Source organism: Grampus griseus, assembly GCF_964374135.1.
Source record: "Grampus griseus genome assembly, chromosome: 14".
NCBI lineage: Eukaryota > Metazoa > Chordata > Mammalia > Artiodactyla > Delphinidae > Grampus > Grampus griseus.
In genome coordinates this window covers 55,527,294-55,553,006 of record NC_139008.1, presented here as the reverse complement: position 1 = coordinate 55,553,006, position 25,713 = coordinate 55,527,294, and the positions used below count along the sequence as shown (strand labels likewise).

General features: G+C 42.6%; 1 protein-coding gene and 1 pseudogene across 11 annotated transcripts in view; one reads left to right on the top strand and one right to left on the bottom strand.

Annotated features, from left to right (window-relative positions):
* Nucleotides 1-25,713, top strand: part of SHLD1 (shieldin complex subunit 1) — a 101,730-nt gene that overhangs the window by 19,874 nt on the left and 56,143 nt on the right. The gene's annotated exons all lie outside the window — the stretch shown is intronic.
* On the bottom strand, nucleotides 3,782-4,638 carry LOC309832435 (RNA guanine-N7 methyltransferase-activating subunit-like protein; annotated as a pseudogene). Its single transcript has one exon. The product of its transcript is annotated as an RNA guanine-N7 methyltransferase-activating subunit-like protein (transcript).

Genomic DNA, 25,713 nt, shown 5'->3' with positions numbered 1-25,713 from the left:
CTCTGTTGGGTGCATAAATATTTACAGTTGTTATATCTTCTTGGATTGATCCCTTGATCATTATGTAGTGTCCTTCCTTGTCTCTTCTAACATTCTTTATTTTAAAGTCTATTTTGTCTGATATGAATATTGCTACTCCAGGTTTCTTTTGATTTCCATTTGCATGGAATATCTTTTTCCATCCCCTCACTTTCAGTCTGTATGTGTCCCTAGGTTTGAAGTGGGTCTCTTTTAGACAGCATATATATGGGCCTTGTTTTTTATCCATTCAGCCAGTCTGTGTCTTTTGCTTGGAGCATTTAATCCATTTACATTTAAGGTAATTATTGATATGTATTTTCCTATTATCATATTCTTAATTGTTTTGGGTTTGTTTTTGTAGGTCTTTTCCTTCTCTTGTGTTTCCTGCCTAGAGAAGTTCCTTTAGCTTTTGTTGTAAAGCTGGTTTGATGGTGCTTTATTCTTTTATCTTTTGCTTGTCTGTAAAGCTTTTGATTTCTCTGTCGAATCTGAATGAGATACTTGCTGGGTAGAATAATATTGGTTGTAGGTTTCTTCCTTTCGTCAGTTTAAATATATCTTGCCACTCCCTTCTGGCCTGCAGTGTTTCTGCTGAAAGGTCATCTGTTAACCTTCTGAGGATTCCCTTGTATGTTATTTGTTGCTTTTCCCTTGCTGCTTTTAATACTTTTTCTTTGTATGTAATATTTTTTGTGTATTTAGTATGTGTCTTAGCATGTTTCTCCTTGGCTTTATCCTGTATGGGACTCTCTGTGCTACCTGGACTTGGGTGGCTATTTCCTTTCTCATGTTAGGGAAATTTTTGACTATAATCTCTTTAAATATTTTCTCAGACCCTTTCTCTTTCTCTTTGTCTTCTGGGACCTCTATAATTCGAATGTTGGTGCATTTAATGTTGTCCCAGAGGTCTCTGAGACTGTCCTAATTTCTTTTCATTCTTTTCTCTTTATTTTGCTCCTCAGCAGTTATTTCCACCATTTTATCTTCCAGCTCACTTATTCTATCTTCTGTGTATTTTTCATTTCAGTTATTGTATTGTTTATCACTGTTTGTTCTTTGAAAGTTCTTCTAGGTCCTGGTTAAACATTTCTTTTATCTTCTTAATCTGTGCCTCCATTCTATTTCCAAGATTTTGTATCATCTTTATTATCATTACTCCGAATTCTTTTTCAGGTAGACTGCATATTTCCTCTTCATTCATTTGGTCTTGTGGATTTTTACCTTGCTTCTTCATCTACAACATATTTCTCTGTTGTCTCATTTTGTGTAACTTACTGTGTTTATGGTCTCCTTTCCACAGGCTTCAGGGTCGTAGTTCCTCTTGCTTCTAGTGTCTGCCCCCTGGTGGGTGAGGTTGGTCCAGGCACTTGTGTCAGCTTCCTGGTAGGAGGGACTGGTGCCGGCACTCTGTTGATTGGAACTGAGTCTTTTGCCTCTGATGGGCTGGGCTGTGTCAGGTAGTGTGTTTTGGTGTGTCTGTGAGCTTAGTACGACTTTTAGGCAGCCTGTCTGCTAATGGGTGGGGCTGTGTTCCTGTCTTGCTGGTTGTTTGGTGTGAGGCATCCAGCACTGGAATCTGCAGGCAGTTTGGTGAAGCCAGGTCTTAGTGTCAAGATGGAGACCTCTGGGAGAGCTCATGCTGACTAATATTCTCTGGGTCTGGGACTTTTCTGGTGGTCTGGTGTCCTGGGCTTGGCACTCTTATCCCAACCCCTGACTGGGGAAGTGAGACCCCACAAGCTGCACAGCCAAGAAAAAAGAAGAAAAGAAAACAAGCAGACAAGCAAAACCCAAGACAAGTGATAAAAGCAAAACCAAACAGACAAACAGAAAAAAAGAAAATACAAACAAACAAAAAAACCCAAGAGAACAACCGAACAAACAAAAGAACCCCAAAACAAACAATAAAAAACTAACAAAAACAACAAAACAAAACAAAAACAGAAAGCAAACTAAAAACAAAGGTGGGGCTTCCCTGGTGGTGCAGTGGTTGAGAGTCCACCTGCCGATGCAGGGGACACAGGTTCGTGCCCTGGTCTGGGAAGATCCCACATGCCGCAGAGCGGCTGGGCCCGTGAGCCATGACCACTGAGTCTGCGCGTCTGGAGCCTGTGCTCCACAACAGGAGAGGCCACAATGGTGAGAGGCCCACGTACCACAAAAAAAAAAAAAAAAAAAAAGCAAAGATAACATAAAACAAACACACAAAGACGATTAAAAAAAAGAACAAAAGGAAAAACAAGAAAAAACCCCACAAAACCACAATAAAGTAAAAATAGAAAAGTAAAAAATATATTTAAAAATTAAATAAAATTAAAACAGAAAACAACAACAGAACAAAGTGAAACAAACAAACCAAAAAAGAGTGCTTGCTTCAGTAGCACATATACTAAAATTGGAATGATACAGAGAATATTAGCATGGCCCCTCTGCAAGGATGACATGCAAATTCATGAAGCGTTCCATACTTTTTTGCTGTACGGTAGAAATTAAGACAACATTGTGAAGCAACTATACCCCATAAAAATTAATTTAAAAATAGAAAAACAATAGTAATAATAATATTTTCCTGAGGCCTCCACTCTCAGTGTCCTTGACCCCACAGTGAGCCACAGCCAACCCCTCCCTCCCCAGGAGGCCCTCCAATACCTCTAGGTAGGTCTCTGGACCTGCTGTGGGCCCTGTGGGAGCAGCTCAGACTCTGACCTGGCCCGTCTCCCACATGTACTTGCCCTCAGTTGCTAAAGCTAGACTGGTCTCAGTTGTAGGAGCACATGTCCATTCAGATATTCCTCAGATGCAGGGTTTACCAAGCAGATCACAGGGATTTAATCCAAAGCTCGTGCAACTGCACAGAGAGAATTCCGTTCCTCTTCCTTAGTAGCACAGCTCCTGGGTCTCAGCTTTGGTTTTGGTCCCACCTCTGCATGTGGGCTACCGTTAGGTGTCTTTTCCCCACCCAGGCGAGAGGTGGTGAAAGCAGCAGTGATTGAGGCACCCATGCTGACTGGGGAACTTACTCACTCAGGCTGTGGAGGGATAAGGCAGCCACAACTGGGTCGTGTAAAGTGTCTGCGGTGACAGAGACTGGCAGGAAGTTGCAACAGACTGGGACATGCTTGCTCTGGTGGGAGTCCCTCCCAGTGTCCGTGGAGGCAGGGGCCAGCGGTGGGGAAGGGGGTTGCAATGGCGGCTCCTCTCCTTGTGTGCCACTCAACAATGATACCTTGCTTCTATAGCAGCCTGGGTTTCTTCCAAAAACCTTCCCTGTTGTGGAGCTCCTTACTCCTGTCCCTTCAGGCTGTCTCTTCACAGCCAATCGCTGTCCTCCCCGGGTCCACTCTCCAAACCCCAGTTTCCAGCACCCAGCCCCCTCCACACCAGGAGACACGTGACTCAGGCTAGGGTGCGCAGGGCTTTGGCATGGACCATGTACGCAGTTCTTACTTTGTCCTGCCTTCCACAGACCGGTTGCTGTGTTCACCTCCAGTCCCCCAAAGGTCCCTTTCTGCCCCAGCTGATTTTCCCGCCATGAATGGGCTTTTCTGAGTGCAGGAACCTCTCCCCACCTTGATTTCCCCGCCAGGGATGCTGGCCCTTCTCATTTCTTTTCTTCTGTTGTTTCTTTCTTTCTCAAGTTCCAAAAAATCAATCCACTCTCTACAATCAGATGTAAAACTATGACCAACAGAAAATACAACATAAACTTTTGTCATGTTAACAGAGTAAATGGTTTTACTAAAAGCTGCTGACATTTCTATCAGTAGTAGCCATAGGGAGGCCGTTGGTTGTGACCATAGTGTGCATATTGATGGGGATAGTAAGGTTCTTGTCTGTGCTGTGAGTAATTGTTACCCCAGGTTCGTCCATGCCATTGATGGATCGATTGTCACTTGGCCACCCCCATCTGCTATCCCTGCCTCTAAACTGTCTGTTATCTTGCAACTGATTGCCTCTATTTCTTTGGTTCCCACCAGCTCTGCTATTCCATTCCTCAACAATTGGAGGGAACTCAGGAGGGCGTTTCAGGTATTCCTGGTACTCTTTGTCATCTTCTATGAATCTACTGGCAAACATCTCCTCAAAATTTGTAACAGCTTCAGAAGTGTCAGTCATTCTGAAATTCCCTGGGATTTGAGGCAACTGTACCGTTTAATGTTTATATTGTTTAGATCTCCATCCCAGAACACCGTCACAGGACCTCCAGACCCCTTCAGCTCTCCAAGGTAACAGGGCCACACCTGTAGATGTATTCTTGATGTACTTGTGAGGAAGGGTGAATTCCGCATCCTCCTATTCTGCCATCTTGATTCCTCACTCCTACAGTTTCTTCTTAACACAGAGACCAGAGGATCCTTTTAAAGTGTAAATCATATTATATTAGTCTTTGGTGGCTTCTTATCTGACTCAGAGCCTAAGCCAAACTTAAGAGGTCTTAACCTGGCCCCATGCCCCTGGGGCCCTGGGCCTGGCCTCTCTGACCTCACCTTGTACCATTACCCATCCTTCCCACACCAGGCTGGGCTGCTGCCTAGCATGCTCACCCTTCAGAGAGGCCCAGCCTTGCCTCTCTCCTGCTGATGCTCCCTCATCATGTCCTTCCCTGGCTTTATTCTTTTCCACAGCACTAGTGTCATTGGGCACCCTATGTATTTTATTGTTAATTTATTTGTTTGTCTCCCCCAACTAGAACATAAATTCCAGGATAGCAGGTACTGTATGAAGAATGGATGAGTAAAAATAAAAACAACAACAACAAAACAAAAATTAAAAAGAAAGAATGGATGAGTAAATTCTGTTATTATTTCATTACGAGAGAGGCCCGCATTTATTTAGGGCTGAAGTTGATCACAACATAAAGTGTCTCCATTCCCCTCCCCACTCCCCATGCACATACATAGCTTAAGGATGCTTATGGATAACTTTGGAAGGTTCCAGTATAAGGGTTGGGAGTCATAGGCAGCACTGAATTAGGTGAAGCTGATGCTGAAAGTTCAGCCTCTCTGTACACCAGTGCCAAATCGAATCTTGGAGACAGAGTTTTGGGTGAAGTAGAAAAGGATAGCTTTATTGTTTTGCTGAGCAAAGGGGGACACAGCAGGCTCCTGTCGTGAAAAACCATGTGTCCCCACCTGGGAGGATTTGATGAGGAGTTTATAGCAATAGTTCAAGGGTGGAGTTGCTGACAAGATGAGGGTGTGTGCAGGGTCTCAGGTGATCTCCTAATCTTGATGAGCTTCTTTGGTCTTTAATCTGGCCTCAGGTGGTTTCTTGGCTGCTCCTCCCTTGATTAGCAACAGTTCAAATCTGCCCTTTGGAACTCAGGGAAGGTTATGGAGGCCGGAGTCTTGCTCACAAGAAACGGGGGACAGAAAAGTCTCCATGCCCGGGAGCCCCACAGGGTCCTCCTCAGTTTCAAAGCCTGAATTTAGCCCCATAGCATGTTCAGTGTTGGAGGAGGAGATTGTCAGATTTCCTCTGCCTCCCAAAAGAAAAGTCAAAATGTGTAACTGATGGAGACACGGCAGAACTGTCAGCCATTTAACATGTGCAAAGTGGGACTTCCCTCGTGGTCCAGTGTCTGACTCCACACTCCCAATGTAGGGGGCCCGGGTTTGATCCCTGGTCAGGGAACTAGATCCCACATGCCACAGATAAGAGTTCTCATGCCGCAACTAAAGATCCTGCGTGCTGTAACTAAAGAAAAGATCCCCCATGCTGCAACAAAGATCCCGGACGCGGTGACAAAAATCCCGCACGCCGCAGCTAAGACCCAGCGCAGCCAAATAAATAAGTAAATATTTAAAAAAAATATATCGTGGGGCTTCCCTGGTGGCGCAGTGGTTGAGAGTCAGCCTGCCGATGCAGGGGACACGGGTTCGTGCCCTGGTCCGGGAAGGTCCCACATGCCACGGAGCGGCTGGGCCCGTGAACCATGGCCGCTGAGCCTGTGCGCCTGGAGCCTGTGCTCTGCAACGGGAGAGGCCACAACAGTGAGAGGCCCGCGTACGGCAAAAAAAAAAAAAAATATATATATATATATATATATGTATGTATATATATATATATATATATCTCGTGTGTAAAGTAAGTTATAGACCCTTGTGCAGCGGCTTAAACTCTGTCGCTTCTGTCAAGGCAAACACACACACACAGATGAGTCACCCGCCTCTGTGCTTTTGGAGTCCCAGTTTTTAAGAGTACTGAGCCTTAACCTAAAAGAGAGGTTCAATTTCTGGAATCAGGGCAGGTAGGAGAGAGATTTGGGGATTTGCCTGTCTGCTGTCCTTGAAAAGCATCCTGTTTAGGTTTCCCACCCCCACACCTTCTCACACTCCCCTCCCCTCCCCACCCCGGAGCTTGACCTTTCCCAGTGGAACTGTCCTTAGCGTCCATCTCCCGCCTTTTGCCGGTGGCTGTGCCTGACCCTCTGCAGCACTCCCAGCACTCCCGCTGGGGTGCACACAGTCCCCCAAGGAAGGTTCTGTGCCTGGGCATTTCTCTCTGCGCAACAGCGTTCTGGAATGTCTTAGAATGGGTGAGCAATGATTGCTTCTGTTTGTGGAGGACTTGCTGCCCATCAGGTTCTGTGCTGCTGGGCTCCATGCTTAGTGTTTCACAAACCTTTGCCACTTTCCATTTTTACCACAAACCTAAAAAATGGAAATTAGCCCTACTTTATACTTGAGGACATGAGGCTTAGAGAAGTTAGGAAACTTGCCCAGTGTCACTAATTAAATGGCAAAGCTGGGGCGAATCCAAAGGCAGCATTTTAAGTCATACTTTGAGACAAGTTTGCTTTTTTCTAACCTGGAAAGTAACCAAGGGGCTGATACCCTTGGGACAAGGAGCTACTGGAAATAAATGTAGGCAAGTTCATTAGCTTGATAGAGCAAACAACTCATTTTGGGAGGGGGTAATTTTAGGTAGGAATATTAGGTTTTGATACTATTTTATTCAGACTTAAATATTTTCAAAAATTTTCTTCGGCTGTACACCCGGCCACTCTAGTACTTTTGTAGGTTATGCCATTTATTACTGACAATACTCGTGACTGTTTTAAAAATGGACCAGATCACCCAGAGGTTCCTGTGAACTAAGTGGAAATGGTATGTTTGAGCCATGATGGGAGCAAGGATTATGCTGGGGTCAAATGGGAGGCAGCCATCCGTTTATTTAACAGCCCGCATCTGAGAGTTTATGCTAAATGGAAATAACTGGGGTCAGGTTTATCCACCACAAAAGGACTTCATTCTGACATCAGTAGGAGATGCTTACATGGAAAGCTGTTTATTTTGTTGTAAACATTCTAGATCTGCCTTTGGTGAGAAGATTTTCTACAAAGTAAACTTAGGTTGTCACTTGTAATCTGGCCGTTACCAAGCCATGAACTTGAGATGGACAGCCTTAACCTCTGGGGGAGTCACTGCCCTGAGTGTCCAGCCAATGGGCTCTGCGCTGACCATCTTCCACCACGTGTTTCTCAGACTGTCCAGGAGCCTGAGGGTTCACTTTCTACTTGTAAATTGAGTCGCTTTCCTCCCCTCACTGCATGTTCTAAGGTGCCTTTGGTTACAGGCTCTCTCCCTCACCAGCCGTCTGGAGACTTTGGCCCATGTTTTAATCTAGTCCAATAACTCTGGATCCCTAGTTTGTCAGAGACCCGGCCTATCTGCACATTGGTTTCTGCAGGTGTCCTGATGGTGGCCATCCCGTCTCAGCTTCTCAACACATCCACTTCCCAAGCCAACTTCATTCTTGGTTTGCTTTTTGCTGCTGTGTGTTGTTAGGAAATTGCTCTTCTAGGGGTTGGTGAATGGTCAAAAGTTTCCAGTTGCAGTCACCAGGGTCGCCCAGCATTGGGCGCATCCAACCTGGGACTCACTGCACTTGGCTCCTTTTGTATGGATTCCCCGTGTCACCATGCATCTGCCTCTGTTGTGGGCCTGTCACTGGCCCAGCTTCTGGAAGAAGGCCCTGCTCTGCCTCCTCCCTCGTCACCTCACGCAAAACTCTTCCTCATTCTCCGGCCGTGACCTCCACCCCAACTGCTCCTGCTCAGGTGCCGGGAGCGAAACAGATACTCCTCTGCCCTTATCTGCTGTGCCCAGCTGCCACCTCACTGCCCGTGCCCCGGGGGAGGGGATTCGTGGCAAAGGACGTGAGGCTTGAGAGTGCTTTCCAAGAAGTGCACGGGTTGATAAGAATCTGAGAGTATTAGTCAGAAAAACCTCAAAGCCTTGGTCGTTTCTGTCTGGGTACCAAAGGCAGGTGAGGCCAGGCTCTGTCTAAATAAACAGAGCTCATCTGTCCTGAGGTGACCGATTAGCCATTTCCTATGAATTGCTGGGGAGCAAACAACAACTTATCACCTTGGCCAAGCACAGGATCGTGAAACCCCCGCCTTTGCGCTTCCTGGGGAGATCAGGCAGAAGAGCCACACACCAAGAAGGTCCTCCCGAAACACAGTTGGCTTCACGTCCTCTATTTAAATCCCCTTGAGATGTCCTGGTCCACTTCACTTTCCTGCCAACTCCTCGCAAGGCTCCTGTGCCTCATTTTCAGGACTGTGTAATATGATGTCTGGGGTATTTGTTCAAAATATTTAACAACCAATTCAACAGTATTGCAGTATTTTAACAACTGGCAAGGCTGTGCAGGTGCACACCAGCTGAATACAAGCCCCTGCTGGTGTCTAAGTATCATTAACACAGGCCTGCTGTTCCAGTCGGGCCTGTTTCTATGCTGAGTCAGGCCCTGGTGCCTCAGCTGCATTGTTTCCCTCATTGAAGTGTGCTCTCCCCTCCCTGATTAGCTCCAGTCCACTCCAGAGACTGATGAATTCAACCTGTCAATTAGTCCCAAGTACATTTTTGTTGATGGACTTGAACTCCCTGCCTCTTAGATACACATTTCCTTTCTCTTTCATTACTGGGCTTGAAGAAAGCATATAGTAAACAGAATGAAAGTGCAGAGTGAAATGGCAAATAGTCTTGGAGAAACCTCTCAAACTCAAGGTCACAAAGGCTTCCTGGAGGTGCAGTCCTGTGTATACCATTCTAGCTTGATAAACTCTGGGTAGCTCACGTGGCCTGTCTCATCAGAGCCCTTGCAAACCTTTATCCTGGAGAGCACCCAAGATGTATTCTAATGCAGGACACAGTGTTCCTCTGCAGTTGCTTTGACATTGCAGCGTGGAGGTGGGAAACCTCAGCCCTTTCCTCCAACTTGAACTTCTAAGAGCAGTTGTCGGGGAAATTAGTTGAGTGTATACAGCAAGTTGAATATTAAACACAGTGTCTTAGATGATTAAAGGCCCTGCTGACAAGTGGCTATAAGTTTAAAGTAAATGGTGGTTTGTTGCTCCTTATTCTTCTTTTGGAATCTGTCAACATCCCAATCTTCAAAGGCCATTTTATAACCTGTGTGTTTAGGCATTTCATCTAAGGAATTTATTTTTTAAGAGTAGATAAGTATGTCTTTTTCCTTTCTGCTATTCATGTGGTATCCATTTGTAGTTCTTGAATATTTTATTTCCATAAGAAATTATAAGCTCTTAAATTCAAAATCTCAAAAAGAATTTACATAATAACTGTAGAATTTTGGATGTGGTGTTGTCATTTTAAACAGGAGTCAGGGTATATTTCAGACGTGGAAATAATGTTAAAGACATTTTCTTTATAGCTGCATTAAATAGTACCCAACCTAGTAGCTAATGACAGAGCCTCCTCTAAACTGGACCTAAGATACACTCAGGAAGGGAAAGAAGGAGACTGATGAGCCAATTCTCTGAGAAATCATAGAACAAAATCTGAAACTTCCTATCACATATCAAGTTGATGGGTTTTATTTGGGAAGTTTGAGTATTCTTCATGGCAATGCATCTCTGCATTTTGTTACCACTTCCTGGATTGAGTTATGCAGATTCAGCCAACTAGGCTTAATTTTCAGGTTCTAAACGGGTTTTGAACTCTTTTCTTGCCACTGTTGGAAGGCAGCAATGTGTCCTAATTGTGTGGCCCAAGGAGTGAAGGGTAAACCGTAAGTGTACATGATTAAGGCCCACAGAGTTAGAGAATGGTACAGCTTCTGGGCCAGTGTGCCCAAACTGTGCTCCAGGCAGCTTTTTGAGAGCTACAGGTCAGGACTGGGAGACAGTAGTGAGCCCTGGACTCTCCACTCTTGCTCATCCTCCAGATAATTATTCATTGCAAGAAAGGATGTCAGGGCCAAAAAAAAGGTTTGAAAACTGCCAAGGTCTCCTAGTTGTCTCATTTTCTCCAAGGGGAAGTTGAACCCCAGGATATTGAAGAAAGTCACCGAAAGTCACATAGTGACCTGGCAACTCCTATTTCCTTGGAGACCCTCTTTACAGATTACTTCTAACTGTGACTTTTCTATCCCTTAAAAATATATATATATACATACATACATATAGTTCTGTATTTTAGCCTGCTAAATTGTAGACAATGTTAAATAGTAGAGGTGATAACAGTTTGAGTAGAATTCTTTTTCTAATAAATTTATTTATTCATTTCTTTATTTTTGGCTGCATTGGGTCTTTGTTGCTGTACGCGGACTTCTCATTGTGGTGGCTTCTCTTGTTGTGGAGCACGGGCTCTAGGCACGCCGGCTTCAGTAGTTGTGGCTCATGGGTTCTAGAGTACAGGCTCAGTAGTTGTGGCACACAGGCTTAGTTGCTCTGCGGCATGTGGGATCTTCCCGGACCAGGGATCAAACCCTCGTCCCCTGCGTTAGCAGGCGGATTCTTAACCACTGTGCCACCTGGGAAGCCCGAGTAGAATTATTTTTAAGGCTCAGGAATGCTATTTGTGATCCGTACCATCTCTCATCATCCTTTGAGTGTCAAGGACACTTGCTGTGGGAGAAGAGGCTTGTTTACTTCTGTGCACTCTGCCTGCAGTTACAGGTTTGTTTTTTCGTTTTGTTTTTTTTGTTTGTTTGTTTGTTTTGTGCGGTACGTGGGCCTCTCACTGTTGTGGCCTCTCCCATTGCGGAGCACAGGCTCCGGACCTGCAGGCTCAGCGGCCATGGCTCACGGGCCCAGCCGCTCCGTGGCATGTGGGATCTTCCCAGACCAGGGCACAAACCTGTGTCCCCTGCATCGGCAGGCGGACTCTCAACCACTGCGCCACCAGGGAAGCCCGAGATTACAGTTTTAAGGATACCCCTAAAGACTGTCTTTTAAAGCTATTAAGAAAACTGTATTCTTATATTTTATAGTATTGTGAGTTTTTTCCTGCTTACAAAATAATACAAACGAGTGGAAGATTAAAATAAATTCTAAAAACAAACAAGGAAAGCGGTTTAACTTCATTGCTTTACAATGTATTCAGTAATTGTTATGTCCAGAATTTTCTTCTACAAAGAACTTTTTGGAAAATATTGGGGCATGTTAAGCACAGTATAGATAAAAAGATGAGGACGTTATCCATGGACCAATGCCATTTTAGAATTAAAGTGTAAGGGGAGAATGGGTTAAAATAATATCCTGTGTTTTTAGCCAGTAATACTTAAGCAGCTACTCTGGGTCTGGAGCCTGGGCACGTGCTTGGCAGGCTCTTGCTATGGGGCAGAGTTTGAGTCTGCTGCCCTCTTGTGGCCACTTTTTTCATGTTCCTTAGCCTTACAGAGAAAAAGAATTTAAATGTACCATATGTGTTAAGCCTTTGTAATTCATTCTTTGCAGAGTTTTTTCATCTTAAAACAAAGATGAACAAAGTTGTTAGAGATTATTTTACTCATTTGAAGTCTGAGAAAATGACTTATTAATTAGGCCTAGTTACTGCACATGTTATATAATTTGAGGACACCTTTTCACATATCTTGCTTGATTGATTACAGGGTAGAATACAGATATAAAAAATGCTATCTGACTTTTTTTTTGCACATTTGCCAAATAAATGTTATATTTTCTTCTGAAAAGATAAGATCAAAGGATTTAAATATGCCTTATTTGGTGAAATTATAGGAGCATTAAAAGGTAAGAGATTTTAAAAATCTTTTGTAATCTGACAAAATAGTGTAGACCTATTTCTCCCTGCTTTTCTCTGCTAAGTACAACTATACACCCTGGAAACGCAAGTGGCATCCAAAGTAGAACATTTGCAGTGGTAAGAAGAAGATGAATTGTTTTGGGGGCCCCAGGACTGAAGGAACAGCATAGAGAAGGTGACCAGGACCAGTGCACCCTGACCTACATCTAGAAACAAGAAGGGGTCACATAGACTCCTCTCACCCCATGATTGACTGGTTGTCTATCCAACATCATCAGGAGAACCCAGCACCCAGCAAGGGGGAGCCTATAGGAGACCCGTAGCAATAAGTGACCAGGGGAAGTGCTCTCCTCCACTGGGCCCAAGATGCCCCTCCCCTACTAAGCCAGACCTAGGCATCCAGGAGGCACAAACAGGGGGATTCTGCCAGCACTGCAAGTGACCCAGCCTGGGAATTCCCTTTATCTTAATGGGCCTGAGACTCCCCTCCTTTACCCACATTCACTCTGGCAGCTGGGGAGCAGCAAAGAGGGGGGCACTGTAAAGGGGAACCCCACCTCAACAAGCAGCCCTGCCTGGGAAGTCTGCCCAGGGGCCTGAGATCTCCCCCTGCCAAGGAACACCTATAGGCCAGGCCAGGCCCTCAGACAATACCAGCAGGGACCTGTGGGGGCCTCAGCAGCACCAGACAAACCACAATGAACAGCAGAGTCTCTGAAAATTAGACCGCAGCCCATGAAAGCAGGCCAGAACCTGAGTGCTGAACCTAAAGAGAATGGCTGCCTGCTAAAAATAAGGATTTAAATAGGACCAAGATTCTCTAAATGAATCATCTCTAAACATAGTGGACAAATGTTCAGTATACAACCCCAAATCACCTGTCAAACCAAGAGCTGAAAAGTCACAACTTGAATGAAGAAGCAGTCACAGACACCAACAGTGAGATGAATCACACTGATTTGGAATTAAATCACAAGGGTTTTAAAGCAACCAACATAAAAATGCTTGACAATCAATTACAAATTCTCTGGAAATAAATGAAAAATAGAAAATCTCAGCAAAGAATTAGAAAAAGCAGCAAATGTAAATGGTAGAATGAAAAATACAACAGCCAAAAAACTGATGAATTGAACCTCATCAAAATTAAAAACTTTTGCTCTCTGAAAACCCACATGATGAGGATGAAAAGATAAGATGCACACTGGGAGAAGTATTTGCAAATCTGATATCAGACAAAGGACCAGTATCTCTGGAGTATGTAGAAACCTCAAAACTCAACAGAAAAAAATAAACAATCCAATTAGAAAATGGGCAAAAGACACAAAGAGACATTTCTCTGAAGGGGATATCCAGATGGCAAATAAGCACGTGAAAATATGTTCAACATCATTAGCCACAAGGAAAACTAAAACCATAATGATACCTATCAGAATGCTAAGATAAAATGACAGCACCAAATGCTGGTGAGGAGGTAGAGAAACTGGATCATTCATACATTGCTGGTGAGAATGTAAAGTGGTTCAGCCACTCTGGAAAATGGTTTGGCAGTTTCTTATATAAAACTAAACATGCAGTTACCACATGATCCAGTAATTACACTCTTGGACATTTGATCTGAGAGAATTGAAAACTTAGATTTGTGCAAAAACCTGTACATGAATGTTCATAGCATGTTTATTCATAATAGCTAAAAACTTGAACTGCCCAGTTATCCTTCAATAGGAGAATTGTTAAATTGTGGTGCATTCAGACCATGAAGCACTGCTCTGCAGTAGAGGAATGAACTAGCCATGCACACAATAGCTTGGGTGAATCTCCAGGGAATTAGGCTGCATGGGAAAAAACAGCGAATTCCCAGAGGCTACATACTGTATTCCATTTATATAATTTCTTTTTTTTTTTTTTTTTGGTACGTGGGCCTCTCACTGTTGTGGCCTCTCCCATTGTGGAGCACAGGCTCCAGACGCGCAGGCTCAGCAGCCATGGCTCACGGGCCTAGCTGCTCCGCAGCATGTGGGATCTTCCCGACCGGGGCACGAACCCGTGTCCCCTGCATCGGCAGGCGGACTCTCAACCATGGCGCCACCAGGGAAGCCCTATATAATATTTTTGAAATGACAGTATTTTTAGAAATTTCAGAACAGATTAGTGGACACCAGGGATTGGGGTGGGCAGAAGGATGTGGGCCTGGTTATAAAGGGCAACATGAGGGATCCTTGTGGTGAGGGAAATATTCTGTATCTTGATGGTGATTATGGATGTGTGAATCTACACATGTGATAAAATCGTATAGATACACATAAATGATTTTAAGTAAAACTGAGAAATATGAGTAAGATGGTTGGATTTATCGATGTCAATATACTACAGTTTGAAGTACAATACATTAGGAGAAAGTGGGTAGAAGTTCACAGGATCTATCTGCATTATTTCTCAGGCTTATTTCAATAAAACTTCCTGTGAAAAAATCTGTTGGACATCTCAAGAAATACTGGTCCTTTTATTTTTTAAATGCCTGTCAGATCACCTTTTCCTTGTTATGCCTTATATTTCTCTGAAACAACTTTTAAAATCATTATACAAATAAACAGTTGCCTATCTTTGATCATTTTCACTGTTTCTAATGTTCTGCTATTATAAAGGGCTGTGTTCAACATTCTTATGGTTAAACCCTTGTATATACCTTAAATTGTTCTTCAAGCTATGTTTCTATAAGAAAAATTGCTGTATCACAATAATTTTTTTTTTCTTTTTTTGCGGTACGCGGGCCTCTCACTGTTGTGGCCTCTCCCGTTGTGGAGCACAGGCTCCGGACGCGCAGGCTCAGTGGCCATGGCTCACGGGCCCAGCTGCTCTGCGGCATGTGGGATCTTCCTGGACCAGGGCACAAACCCGTGTCCCCTGCATTGGCAGGCGAACCCTCAACCACTGCGCCACCAGGGAAGCCCATGATATTTCTAGCTTTTAACCCACACAGCTTCAAAAGTCATTTAGTGGTTCTGTGCCCTGCTTTCCTTCTCTGTAAAATAGGAACAAGGCCTTTTTCTCCCCAATTCCCAGGGATTTTGGTGTTCTTTCTCCTTTGTTTTTCTTCCTTGGCTCTGTCTTTATGCTATCTTGTGATTTTGTGTGTCCTTAAAGCCACCTTCAGTCCTTGATGGGAAAAGGTAGGGGTATAAGTAAGTAAAGAACCACATAAATAAAATAAAGAGAGTTATGAAAGAAGTTCAAAGCATCACACATATGAGAAATTTTTAGCCAGTGAGTGTTGTCAATGGCAGAGGTTGGAAAATCCACTTTGTCATTTTGTCTGTTAGGTTAGAAATGTTCAAATCATTGTAGACTTCGTGCGATATCTACAGAAGATAAAATATTAGAAAAACGTGGATGAAATAAACTTTCTTTGGTCCTTTGAAGATAGAAGTTCTGAAATAGTTAAGTAGCAGAGGTAAGAATATACTTTTTTTTTTCAGAATGTACCTTTAAGACATGTGGCTGGAAGTTCTTATAAAGGAGAATTAACATAGAGATTATGATGCATCTCTCACCCTCAGGAAGTGCTCACTGCAAAGGTCACACAAAAGAATGATTACAAGGAGAGTATAAAGTCACTTATAAATAGTCATCACAATAGCTGACATTTATTGTTTCCTTGGCCCTATCCCAGGTAATCCTTCAATAAGCAAGGGGAGAGATACTGTTTTCATCCCCATTTTAGAGATTTCTTTTTTTTTGGCTGTGTGGCGTGTGAGATCTTAGTTCCCCAACCAGGGATCAAACCCGTGCCCCTTGCAGTAGAAGCACAGAGTCCTAACCACTGGACCACCAGGGAACTCCCTCATCCCCATTTTAGAGTTGAGAAAACTGAGGCCCAGCTAATTTATTTAACCAAGGCTATGGTAGAACTAGGCAGTCTCACTCCAGAGCTTTGTCAGTGACCACCATACACAATATTGCCCAAGTGGTTCCCTCAAGCAGCAGTGCTTCTCGAGGTTTCCTCCAAGGCTGACACCATCAAGTTCTGTGTCACACACACTCCTGGGCCAGGGCCAGGATAAAGGGAAATGGGTGACTTTTTGCTCTGGCTCCCATCTGGCTTGATCACCAGCCCTGGCCTTCCCTTTTCACTGTCCTGGGCTTATTCTCACCCTAAGCATATGCTCAATAAGCCCACAAACACTTGTAATTCAAGAGGGGCTGAATTTCAACGCAACATTCTTGAAGACCAGAGAGGCATGAGGACACTTGTTCTTCACCTTGTTTGACTGAAGATTCCTTCAAAAATCTGATAGATGGATAAAGAAGATGTGGTACATATACACAAAGGAATATTACTCAGCCATAAAAAAGAATGAAACAATGCCATTTACAGAAACATGGATGGACCTAGAGATTATCATATTAAGTGAAGTAAGACAGACAAATATTATATGATATCACTTCTATGTGGAATCTAAAAAATGATACAAATGAACTTATTTACAAAACAAATAGACTGACAGTCATTGAAAACAAACTTATGGTTACCAAAGGGGATAGCAGAGACAAAGGGGGAGATAAATTAGGAGTTTGGGATTAACATATACACATTGCTATGTATAAAATAGATAAACAACAAGGACCTACTGTATAGCACAGGGAACTATATTCAGTGTCTGATAATAACCTATCACGGAAAAGAATCTGAAAAAGAATATATAGATATAGATATAGATGTATATATATAGATGTGTGTATATATATATGAATCCTCTTGCTATACACCTGAAGCTAATACAACATTATACATCAACTATACTTCAATTTTTTAAAAATGGTTTTTAAAAAGAAAGAATCTGGGGAATTCCCTGGCAGTTCAGTGGTTAGGACTCGTGCTTTTACTGCTGGGGCCAGGTTCAATCTCTTGTTGGGGAACTAAGATCCTGCAAACCTGCAAGCCGTGCAGACAGACGAAAAAAAAAAAAAAGAATCTGATAGAAAAAATGAAAACTTTCCCCACGGGGGGGGAAAAAGAGGGCCTCAAATGTAGCATGCGGTTTTGGGGGAACCCCCCCGCCAGAAGCCTAGGCCTTGATTTAACATTTAAAGGAATAAAACAACAATGACAAGAGGAGGTGTTGATGGGCTTGCTAACTAGGGGTTGGGAGGCTGTCTCCTTCCTCCTCAATCAAAAGAGGAAGTTGCCTATTCCTATGACTTGATCATTAAAATTAATGCAAAACATTAGTATAGTTCCCGAAAAGAATAATCTATCTTCCACTCAGTCTCTTGTGTGTTTTCTACGTGACTTTAATGTCCCTGCAGGCTAGTTTTGTTTGTTCAGGGTCTGCCACATCCTGTAAAATCTTTCACTGTCTTGGAACCAATCTGGGACTGTACAAGAACATTTCCGTGATGGCCTAACAGGAATTCCATCGCAGACATTGCCCTAGATGAAGGTGTCTGTCACCTACCTAACCCTGTAGACCAGTGCACTTGACATTTTTCCACTGGCATGGATATGTGGATACATGTGCTGGTGCATCTAACAGGGATTTATGTTTAGAAGCCGGATCTTGTTCAGCTTTTTTTTTTTAATAATAATTCATTTTTTATAAATTTATCTTTGGCTGTGTTGGGTCTTCATTTCTGTGTGAGGGCTTTCTCTAGTGCCACGACCAGGAGCCACTCTTCATCGCGGCGCGCGGGCCTCTCACTATCAACGGCGTCTCTTGTTGCGGAGCACAGGCTCCAGACGCGCAGGCTCAGTAGCTGTGGCTCACAGGCCTATTTGCTCCACGGCATGTGGGATCTTCCCAGACCAGGGCTCGAACCCTTGTCCCCTGCATTGGCAGGCAGATTCTCAACCACTGCACCACCAGGGAAGCCCTCTTCAGCTTCGCATGAGATGTTTCCTATTGACTTGGTAAACTTGAAGTGTTTGAAGGCAAGGAGAAAAACAACAAACAACCCAAGAGATGCCACATATTCAGATTCTTTGGCAGTTTATTTACTGAAAAGAGAGTATGTGCTGGTGGTGAATAAGGCCTTTGCCCAGCCCGGGAAATCTTGTGGAGTCCGGGCAGCAGGAACCCTGGCAGCATCCCACGGTGATCAGCTGAGGGAAAAACAAAAATCTTACAACACTGTCCCCAAATGCCCCCTTTCCCTCCCAGAAGATAATCTTGTTTTGCCAGACATAGGAAAGCTGTACCTGATGCTCAACTCTTGGACTAACAGTCATGAAGCTACTGTAACATGACTGTGTTTCCCCTGCTCACTGTCCTTTATCAATCAGTTCCCCATCACCCTTTTAGTTTCTTGAAATAAAGAAATTAGACCTTTCTACAAGTGGTACATTTTTCGGTTTCTTTAGACAGGAAAAAGGTACTTTGGGGCAGGCAACAAAGTAAGAATGTAAATATTTGAACTGTCTGCTAAATTTGTGATCAGACAGAGGTGAGCCTAATGTTGTAGGACACATGGCTGGGCCTGGCGACCTCCTTTTCTTTGTTGAATGGGGAGAAAGTACAGCTTTTGGGGCTTAAAGGGTTTTATCATTTTTTACTGGGTGTCCTTAGGCATGTTAAGAACTTCTCTGAGCCTCAGTTTTTTCATCTGTTTTATGGGGCTAATAACACCTAACCAATGGGGTTGGACACACAACAGGTGTCACAAATGACAGTCCTCACCTCTATACTTTTAACTCTTGTTTAAGCATCAGGCTCAATGGTCCATAATGTATAGATTTCTGGATTATACCTTCTTCCTCCCTGTTGAAAATTAAGACACTTGTCTCTTTTTCTTCTATCATATATCCATCTCTTGTGATGGTTAAGAGCACTGATCATTTTCCTATATTACTGTGAGAACACGTATCATCTGCAATAAATGCCTTGTGCCCATTTCTACTCTTACCAGTCAGGCCTGAGTTTTGATAAACTACTTCCCAAGTTCTGAAGGAATTGGGTTTAGGGCTAAAAGAAATCAAACAATAATCTTGATAGAAGTGGAACAGAGGCCCACAGTGTTGTCCCTGGATCTGTTGAGGTCGCTGGCATCTGCTTCTGGCTATGGACAGAGAGATCCAGCATCACTATGTCTCTTCAGAGTGATGGGAGAATTGACTTTCCTAGCCATCTTGCCTGCCTATGCTGTGCTGATCAGTTAAGGTACCAACATTCCTTATTTGTATCCCCTGTTTTTGTTTCTGTACACCCAGGGGATGTAAACTGAGTGACTTGGGGTGAGAAAGGGTGTAGAGTGGCATTGATGGTTGCCAGCCCTGTCACCATCTTCTCCACTAATACGCCACATATTGTGTCTTTCACTGCAAGACTTGCTTTCAGTACCTGAGAGCAAGTGAGTTGTCCTGTAACCATCACCTGTAATTTTCTGCCTTGAATCCTCATTGTGTTCATGAGCACACTAGCTTAGAAGTCAGCTGGCTAGCAGCCACATGCTGGGACAGTGCCCACTGCTTTCAGCTGCAGCCCCGCAAGGCTGTGCTCTATGTCTTGGGTCCCTTTCCTATGCTGGGCCAAGGGCAGCTCTTGGCCACATTTGATTCTGCTTGAATTGTGATTCAAAATTGGGACAATGATAACATTTTGGTATTAAATAATTAAAATCCAGAAATACAGTGTAAACTCCTGACTTCTGAAAATATTTCTGAAAATAATATATAGGATACTACATTATTCAAAGCAGTTTCATAAGTTAGAGTCCTATTTCTGTGGAATGTTCCCAATTTGGCAAGCCAGATAACCCTAGAATTATTTGAACACTACTGGAAAAGCAGTGCCCTGGAGACTTCCTTTTTAAAGATATAGCCTTTCTTTGTCAGGCTTCAGGATTCGTGCCCTGGAAGCCATTAGTGATTTCAGGCAATGAGCTGTAGAGAAAATCCAACGCATATCTTTCTTGTTGCAGACTTGCTGCTACATTTTTGGAGAGAGGTCCCCACTTTGGTATATGTATGATAGTTATGATATTAGTGATGAAGACATTAGTCATCCTTTTAAAAAATTTATTTAAATAAATAACACAGAAGGGTATGAAATGAAATATAAAAGTCTCATGTCTCTTCAGTACTTCTCCCTAGAGATCATCATAAATAACTTCTGTGCATCTTTCCAGATATTTTCTATGCAGTTATAAGCATATACATACATATAGTTATACTTACCCATACATACATATACACACATACACATACACCACATATATTACACATAACACAAACAGCTCATGTATCTGTTTTTTAGAAATGCAAATGGGATTTTACTATACATAGCATTTTGTATCTTACTCTTTTCACTTAATGCTATATTAAGGCATCTTGCCATTTTAGTACATGTAAATCTCATATTTTGGGTGGCTGCAGAGTATTCCACTGTATGGTTGGACCATACTTTATCTGATGTGATGTCTGTTGGTGGATGTTTAGGTCATCCCCACTTTTTAACTCTCACAGACAATCTGGTAGTGGGTTTCCTCATAACATATCTTACCCAATGCATTTGGTGAATGAATACTCTCATTAATAGAATCATATCTTGAGAACTATATTGCTTTATTTTAAATATTAGTGATTTAGTAGATTTTAGTGGAGAATATTTATAATAAAGCCTATTGACTAACAAAAGATCCCTTTAAGAATGTATAAGAAACATTTACAGATGGCGGAAGGGCTATAGAAGTCAGGTTAGTTGGGTTGATCTTACTATTTGCTAGGAGTTAATTCATGGTAAAATATTTGTTTTAGAACGTCAAATTAATATGCCATGAAGGAATTTAAGGGGGGTGGCCTTTTTAAATGAGTTTCCATAGTGGCAGATACAGAGCTGTGGCACATGCATCATTAGAATGTTCTTCCAGAGGTGGAACTATAAAAGAATTTTTCATAAGAGGAGGTGAGAAGTGTTGGGGTGGATTCTTCTTTCTAAAACTGTGTTCATAAGTGATAAAAGTGACAGCTTTATAAAAAGTCACTAAAGAACTAGATGTACAACAAAATAGTAGAAAGGAGCTGAATGTACATGTTTGCACAAAAATGGGCAACCCATTTTAATTCCATGAAATGAATACTAACTACTGTTTAGAGTAAATCTTGATAGCATTAACAGATATGCTGTCCTTGAAGTAACAACTGACACTGCAGAAATACAAAGGATCATGAGAGACTCCTATAAGCAACGATATGCCAATAAAATGGACAAACTAGAAGAAATGGACAAATTCTTAGAAAAGTACAACCTTCCAACATTGAACCAGGAATAAATAGAAAACATGAACAGACCAATTACAAGCACTGAAATTGAAACTGTGATTAAAAATCTTCCAACAAACAAAAGCCCAGGGCCAGATGGCTTCACAGGTGAATTCTATCAAACATTTAGAGAAGAGCTAACACCTATCTTTCTCAAACTCTTCCAAAATGTAGCAGAGGGAGGCACACTCCCAAACTCATTCTATGAGGCCACCATCACCCTGATACTAAAACCAAGCAAAGATGTCACAAAAAAAGAAAAGTTGCAGGCCAATATCACTGATGAACATAGATGCAAAAATCCTCAACAAAACATTAGCAAACAAAATACTAGCAAACAGAATCACGTGAAAAGGATCATACACCATGATCAAGTGAGGTTTATCCCAGGAATGCAAGGATTCTTCAATATATGCAAGTCAATCAATGTGATACACCATATTAAGAAATTGTAGGATAAAAACCATATGATCATCTCAATAGATGCAGAAAAATCTTTTGACAAAATTCAACACCCATTTATGATAAAAAGTCTCCAGAAAGTGGGCATAGAGGGAACCTACCTCAACATAATAAAGGCCATATATGACAAACCCACAGCCAATATCATTCTCAGTGGTGATAAACTGAAAGCATCTCCTCTAAGATCAGGAACAAGACAAGATTGTCCACTCTCACCACTATTATTCAACATAGTTTTGGAATTTTTAGCCACAGCAGTCAGAGAAGAAAAAGAAATAAAAGGAATCCAAATTGGAAAAGAAGAAGTAAAACTGTCACTCTTTGCAGATGACATAATACTATACAAAGAAAATCCTAAAGATGCCACCAGAGAACTACCAGAGCTAATCAATGAATTTGGTAAAGTAGCAGGATACAAAATTAATGTACAGAAATCTCTGGCATTCCTATACACTAACAGTGAAAAATCAGAAAGAGAAATTAAGGAAACACTCCCGTTTACTATTGCAACAACGACAACAAAATACCTAGGAATAAACCCCACCTAAGGAGTCAAAAGATTTGTATGCAGAAAACTATAAGACACTGATGAAAGAAGTCAAAGACAATACAAACAGGTGGAAAGATATACCCTGTTCTTGGACTTGAAAAATCAACATTGTGAAAATGACTATACTCCAAAGCAATCTACAGATTCAGTGCAATTCCTATCAAATTACTAATGGCATTTTTCACAGAGCTAAAACAAAAAAGTTCACAGTTTGTATAGAAACACAAAAGACCCCGAATAGCCAAAACATTCTTGAGAAAGAAAAACAGAGCTGGAGGAATCAGGCTCCCTGACTTCAGACTATACTACAAAGCTACATTAATCAAGACAGTATGGTACTGGCACAAAAACAGAAATATAGATCAGTGGAACAGGATAGAAAGCCCAGAGATAAACCCACGCACATATGGTCACCTTATCTTTGACAAAGGAGGCAAGAATACACAATGGAGAAAATACAGCCTCTTCAATAAATGGAGCTGGGAAAACTGGACAGCTACATGTAAAAGAATGAAATTAGAAGACTTCCTAACACCATACACAAAAATAAACTCCAAATGGATTAAAGACCTAAATGTAAGACCAAACACTATAAAACTGTTAGAGGAAAACATAGCAGAACACTCTATGACATAAATCACAGCAAGATCCTTTTTTTTTTTAAAGTTAATTAATTTATTTATTTTTGGCTGTGTTGGGTCTTCGTTGCTGCATGCGGGCTTTCTCTAGTTGCAATGAGCGGAGGCTACTCTTTGTTGCAGTGTGCGGGCCTCTTATTGTGGTGGCTTCTCTTGTTGCAGAGCACAGGCTCTAGGCACATGGGCTTCAGTAGTTGTGGCACGTGGGCTCAGTAGTTGTGGCTCATGAGCTCTAGAGCACAGGCTCAGTAGTTGTGGCACACAGGCTTAGTTGCTCTGCAGCATGTGGGATCTTCCCGGACCAGGGCTGGATCACATGTCCCCTGCATTAGCAGGTGGATTCTTAACTACTGTGCAACCAGGGAAGTCCCAGCAAGATCCTTTTTGACCCACTTCCTATAGTAATGGAAATAAAATAAACAAATGGGACCTAATGAAACTTAAAATCTTTTGCACAGCAAAGTAAACCATAAACAAGACAAAAAGACAACCCTCAGATTGGGAGAAAATATTTGAAAATGAAGCAACTGATAAAGGATTAATCATCAAAATGTACAAGCAGCTTATGTAGCTCAATATCAAAAAAACAACCCAATCCAAAAATGGGCAGATGACCTAAATAGACACCTCTCCAAAGTAGACATACAGATTGCCAACGAACACATGAAAAGATGCTCAACATCACTAATCATTAGAGAAATAGAAATCAAAACCACAATGAGGTATCACCTCACACCAGTCAGAATGGCCATCATCAAAAATCTAGAAACAATAAATGCTGGAGAGGGTGTGGAGAAAAGGAAACCATCCTGGACTGTTGGTGGAAATGTAAATTGATACAGCCATTATAGAGAACAGTATGGAGCTTCCTTAAAAAACTAAAAATAAGGACTTCCCTGGTGGCACAGTGGTTAACAATCCTCCTGCCAAAGCAGGGGACACAGGTTCCATCCCTGGTCTGGGAAGATCCCACGTGCTGTGGAGCAACTAAGCCCATGCACCACAACTACTGAGCCCGCACACCGCAACAAAGAGAAGCCACCACAATGAGAAGCACACATACCACAGTGAAGAGTAGCCCCAGCTTGCCACAACTAGAGAAAGACCGTGTGCAGCAACAAAGACCCAACGCAGCCAAAAATAAATTTACCATATGACCAAGCAATCCCACTGCTGGGCATATACCCTGAGAAAACCATAATTCAAAAAGATACATGTACCACAAAGTTCATTGCAGCACTATTTACAATAGCCAGGACATGGAAGCAACCTAAATGTCCATCAACAGAAGAATGGATAAAGAAGATGTGATACATATATAAATAATGCAATTATTACTCAGCCATAAAAAGGAACGAAATTATGCAATTTGCAGAGACGTGGATGGATCTAGAGACTGTCATACAGAATGAAGTTAGTTAGAAAGCGAAAAACAAATACTGTATGCTAATGCACATACATGGAATATAAAAAAAAAAATAGTACTGATGAACCTAGGGGCAGGGCAGGAATAAAGATGCAGACGTAGAGAATGGACTTGAGGACACAGGGGGGAAGGGTAACATGGGACGAAGTGAGAGAGTAGCATTGACATATATACACTACCAAATGTAAAATGGATGGCTAGTGGGAAGCTGCTGCATAGCACAGGGAGATCAGCTCGATGCTTTGTGATGACCTAGAGGGGTGGGATAGGGAGGGTGGGAGGGAGGCTCAAGACGGAGGGGATATGGGGATATATGTATACATATAGCTGATTCACTTTGTTGTACAGCAGAAACTAACGCAACATTGTAAAGCAATTATACTCCAATAAGATATTAAAAAAAATAAAAATAGATAAATAATTTATGGGGGTGGGGAACAGATATGCTCTCCTTAAACAGATCCTTAGAATTAGATTTATTTGTTCTGTGTTCACACTTAAATCCCCTTTTTCCTTTGTGGGCACATCCCTTTGGTCAGGTGTCTGATTAGTGGCGTCCATGTTGGGAAAGCTGTGTGTCTCATGTGAGGTGGGTCCCCAGTGCCACACTCCAGCTTGCTCCTGAAGGGACTGCCACTCTGCCACCAAGAATGGCCCTCGGCAGCTCCAGCTACAGGCCAGGACAAATTTTCTTCTAATTACTGTTATTCTATGTCTTACAACAATGCATCCATCCTCCCTCACTTCTGTAGATAACTCAAGTTTTCACTCCATACCAGTGATTCTCAACCAGGGGTGATTTTGCCCCCTGGAGACATTTCGCAGTGTTTGGATACAGTTTGGGTTCTCCTCCTCTCTCACCTCCTCCTCCTCCTTTTTTTGAGGCCCAATAGAGATTGGCCCAACTTTTTATTTTGCCAACGAAAGATCTTAAAAACAGCCTAGGGCTTCCCTGGTGGTGCAGTGGTTGAGAGTCCGCCTGCTGATGCATGGGACACGGGTTTGTGCCCCGGTCCGGGAGGATCCCACATGCCGCGGAGCGGCTGGGCCCGTGAGCCATGGCCGCTGAGCCTGCGGGTCCAGAGCCTGTGCTCCGCAACGGGAGAAGCCACAACAGTGAGAGGCCCGCGTATGGCAAAAAAACCCCAAAAACAAACAAACAAAAAAACAGCCTATACCAGTCATTCCACAAATCCCCCATCATTTAGTGAAAGACACGATATTTTAATATCCAAAATGGAAGAAGAACCTAATCCCAAAATCACGATCAGGCTTCTCTAGTCACAAGTTTTCTCACTTGGCCGTGGACTGGTGAGAATTTCATCATGGCCCAGCATGAGTTCATAGGC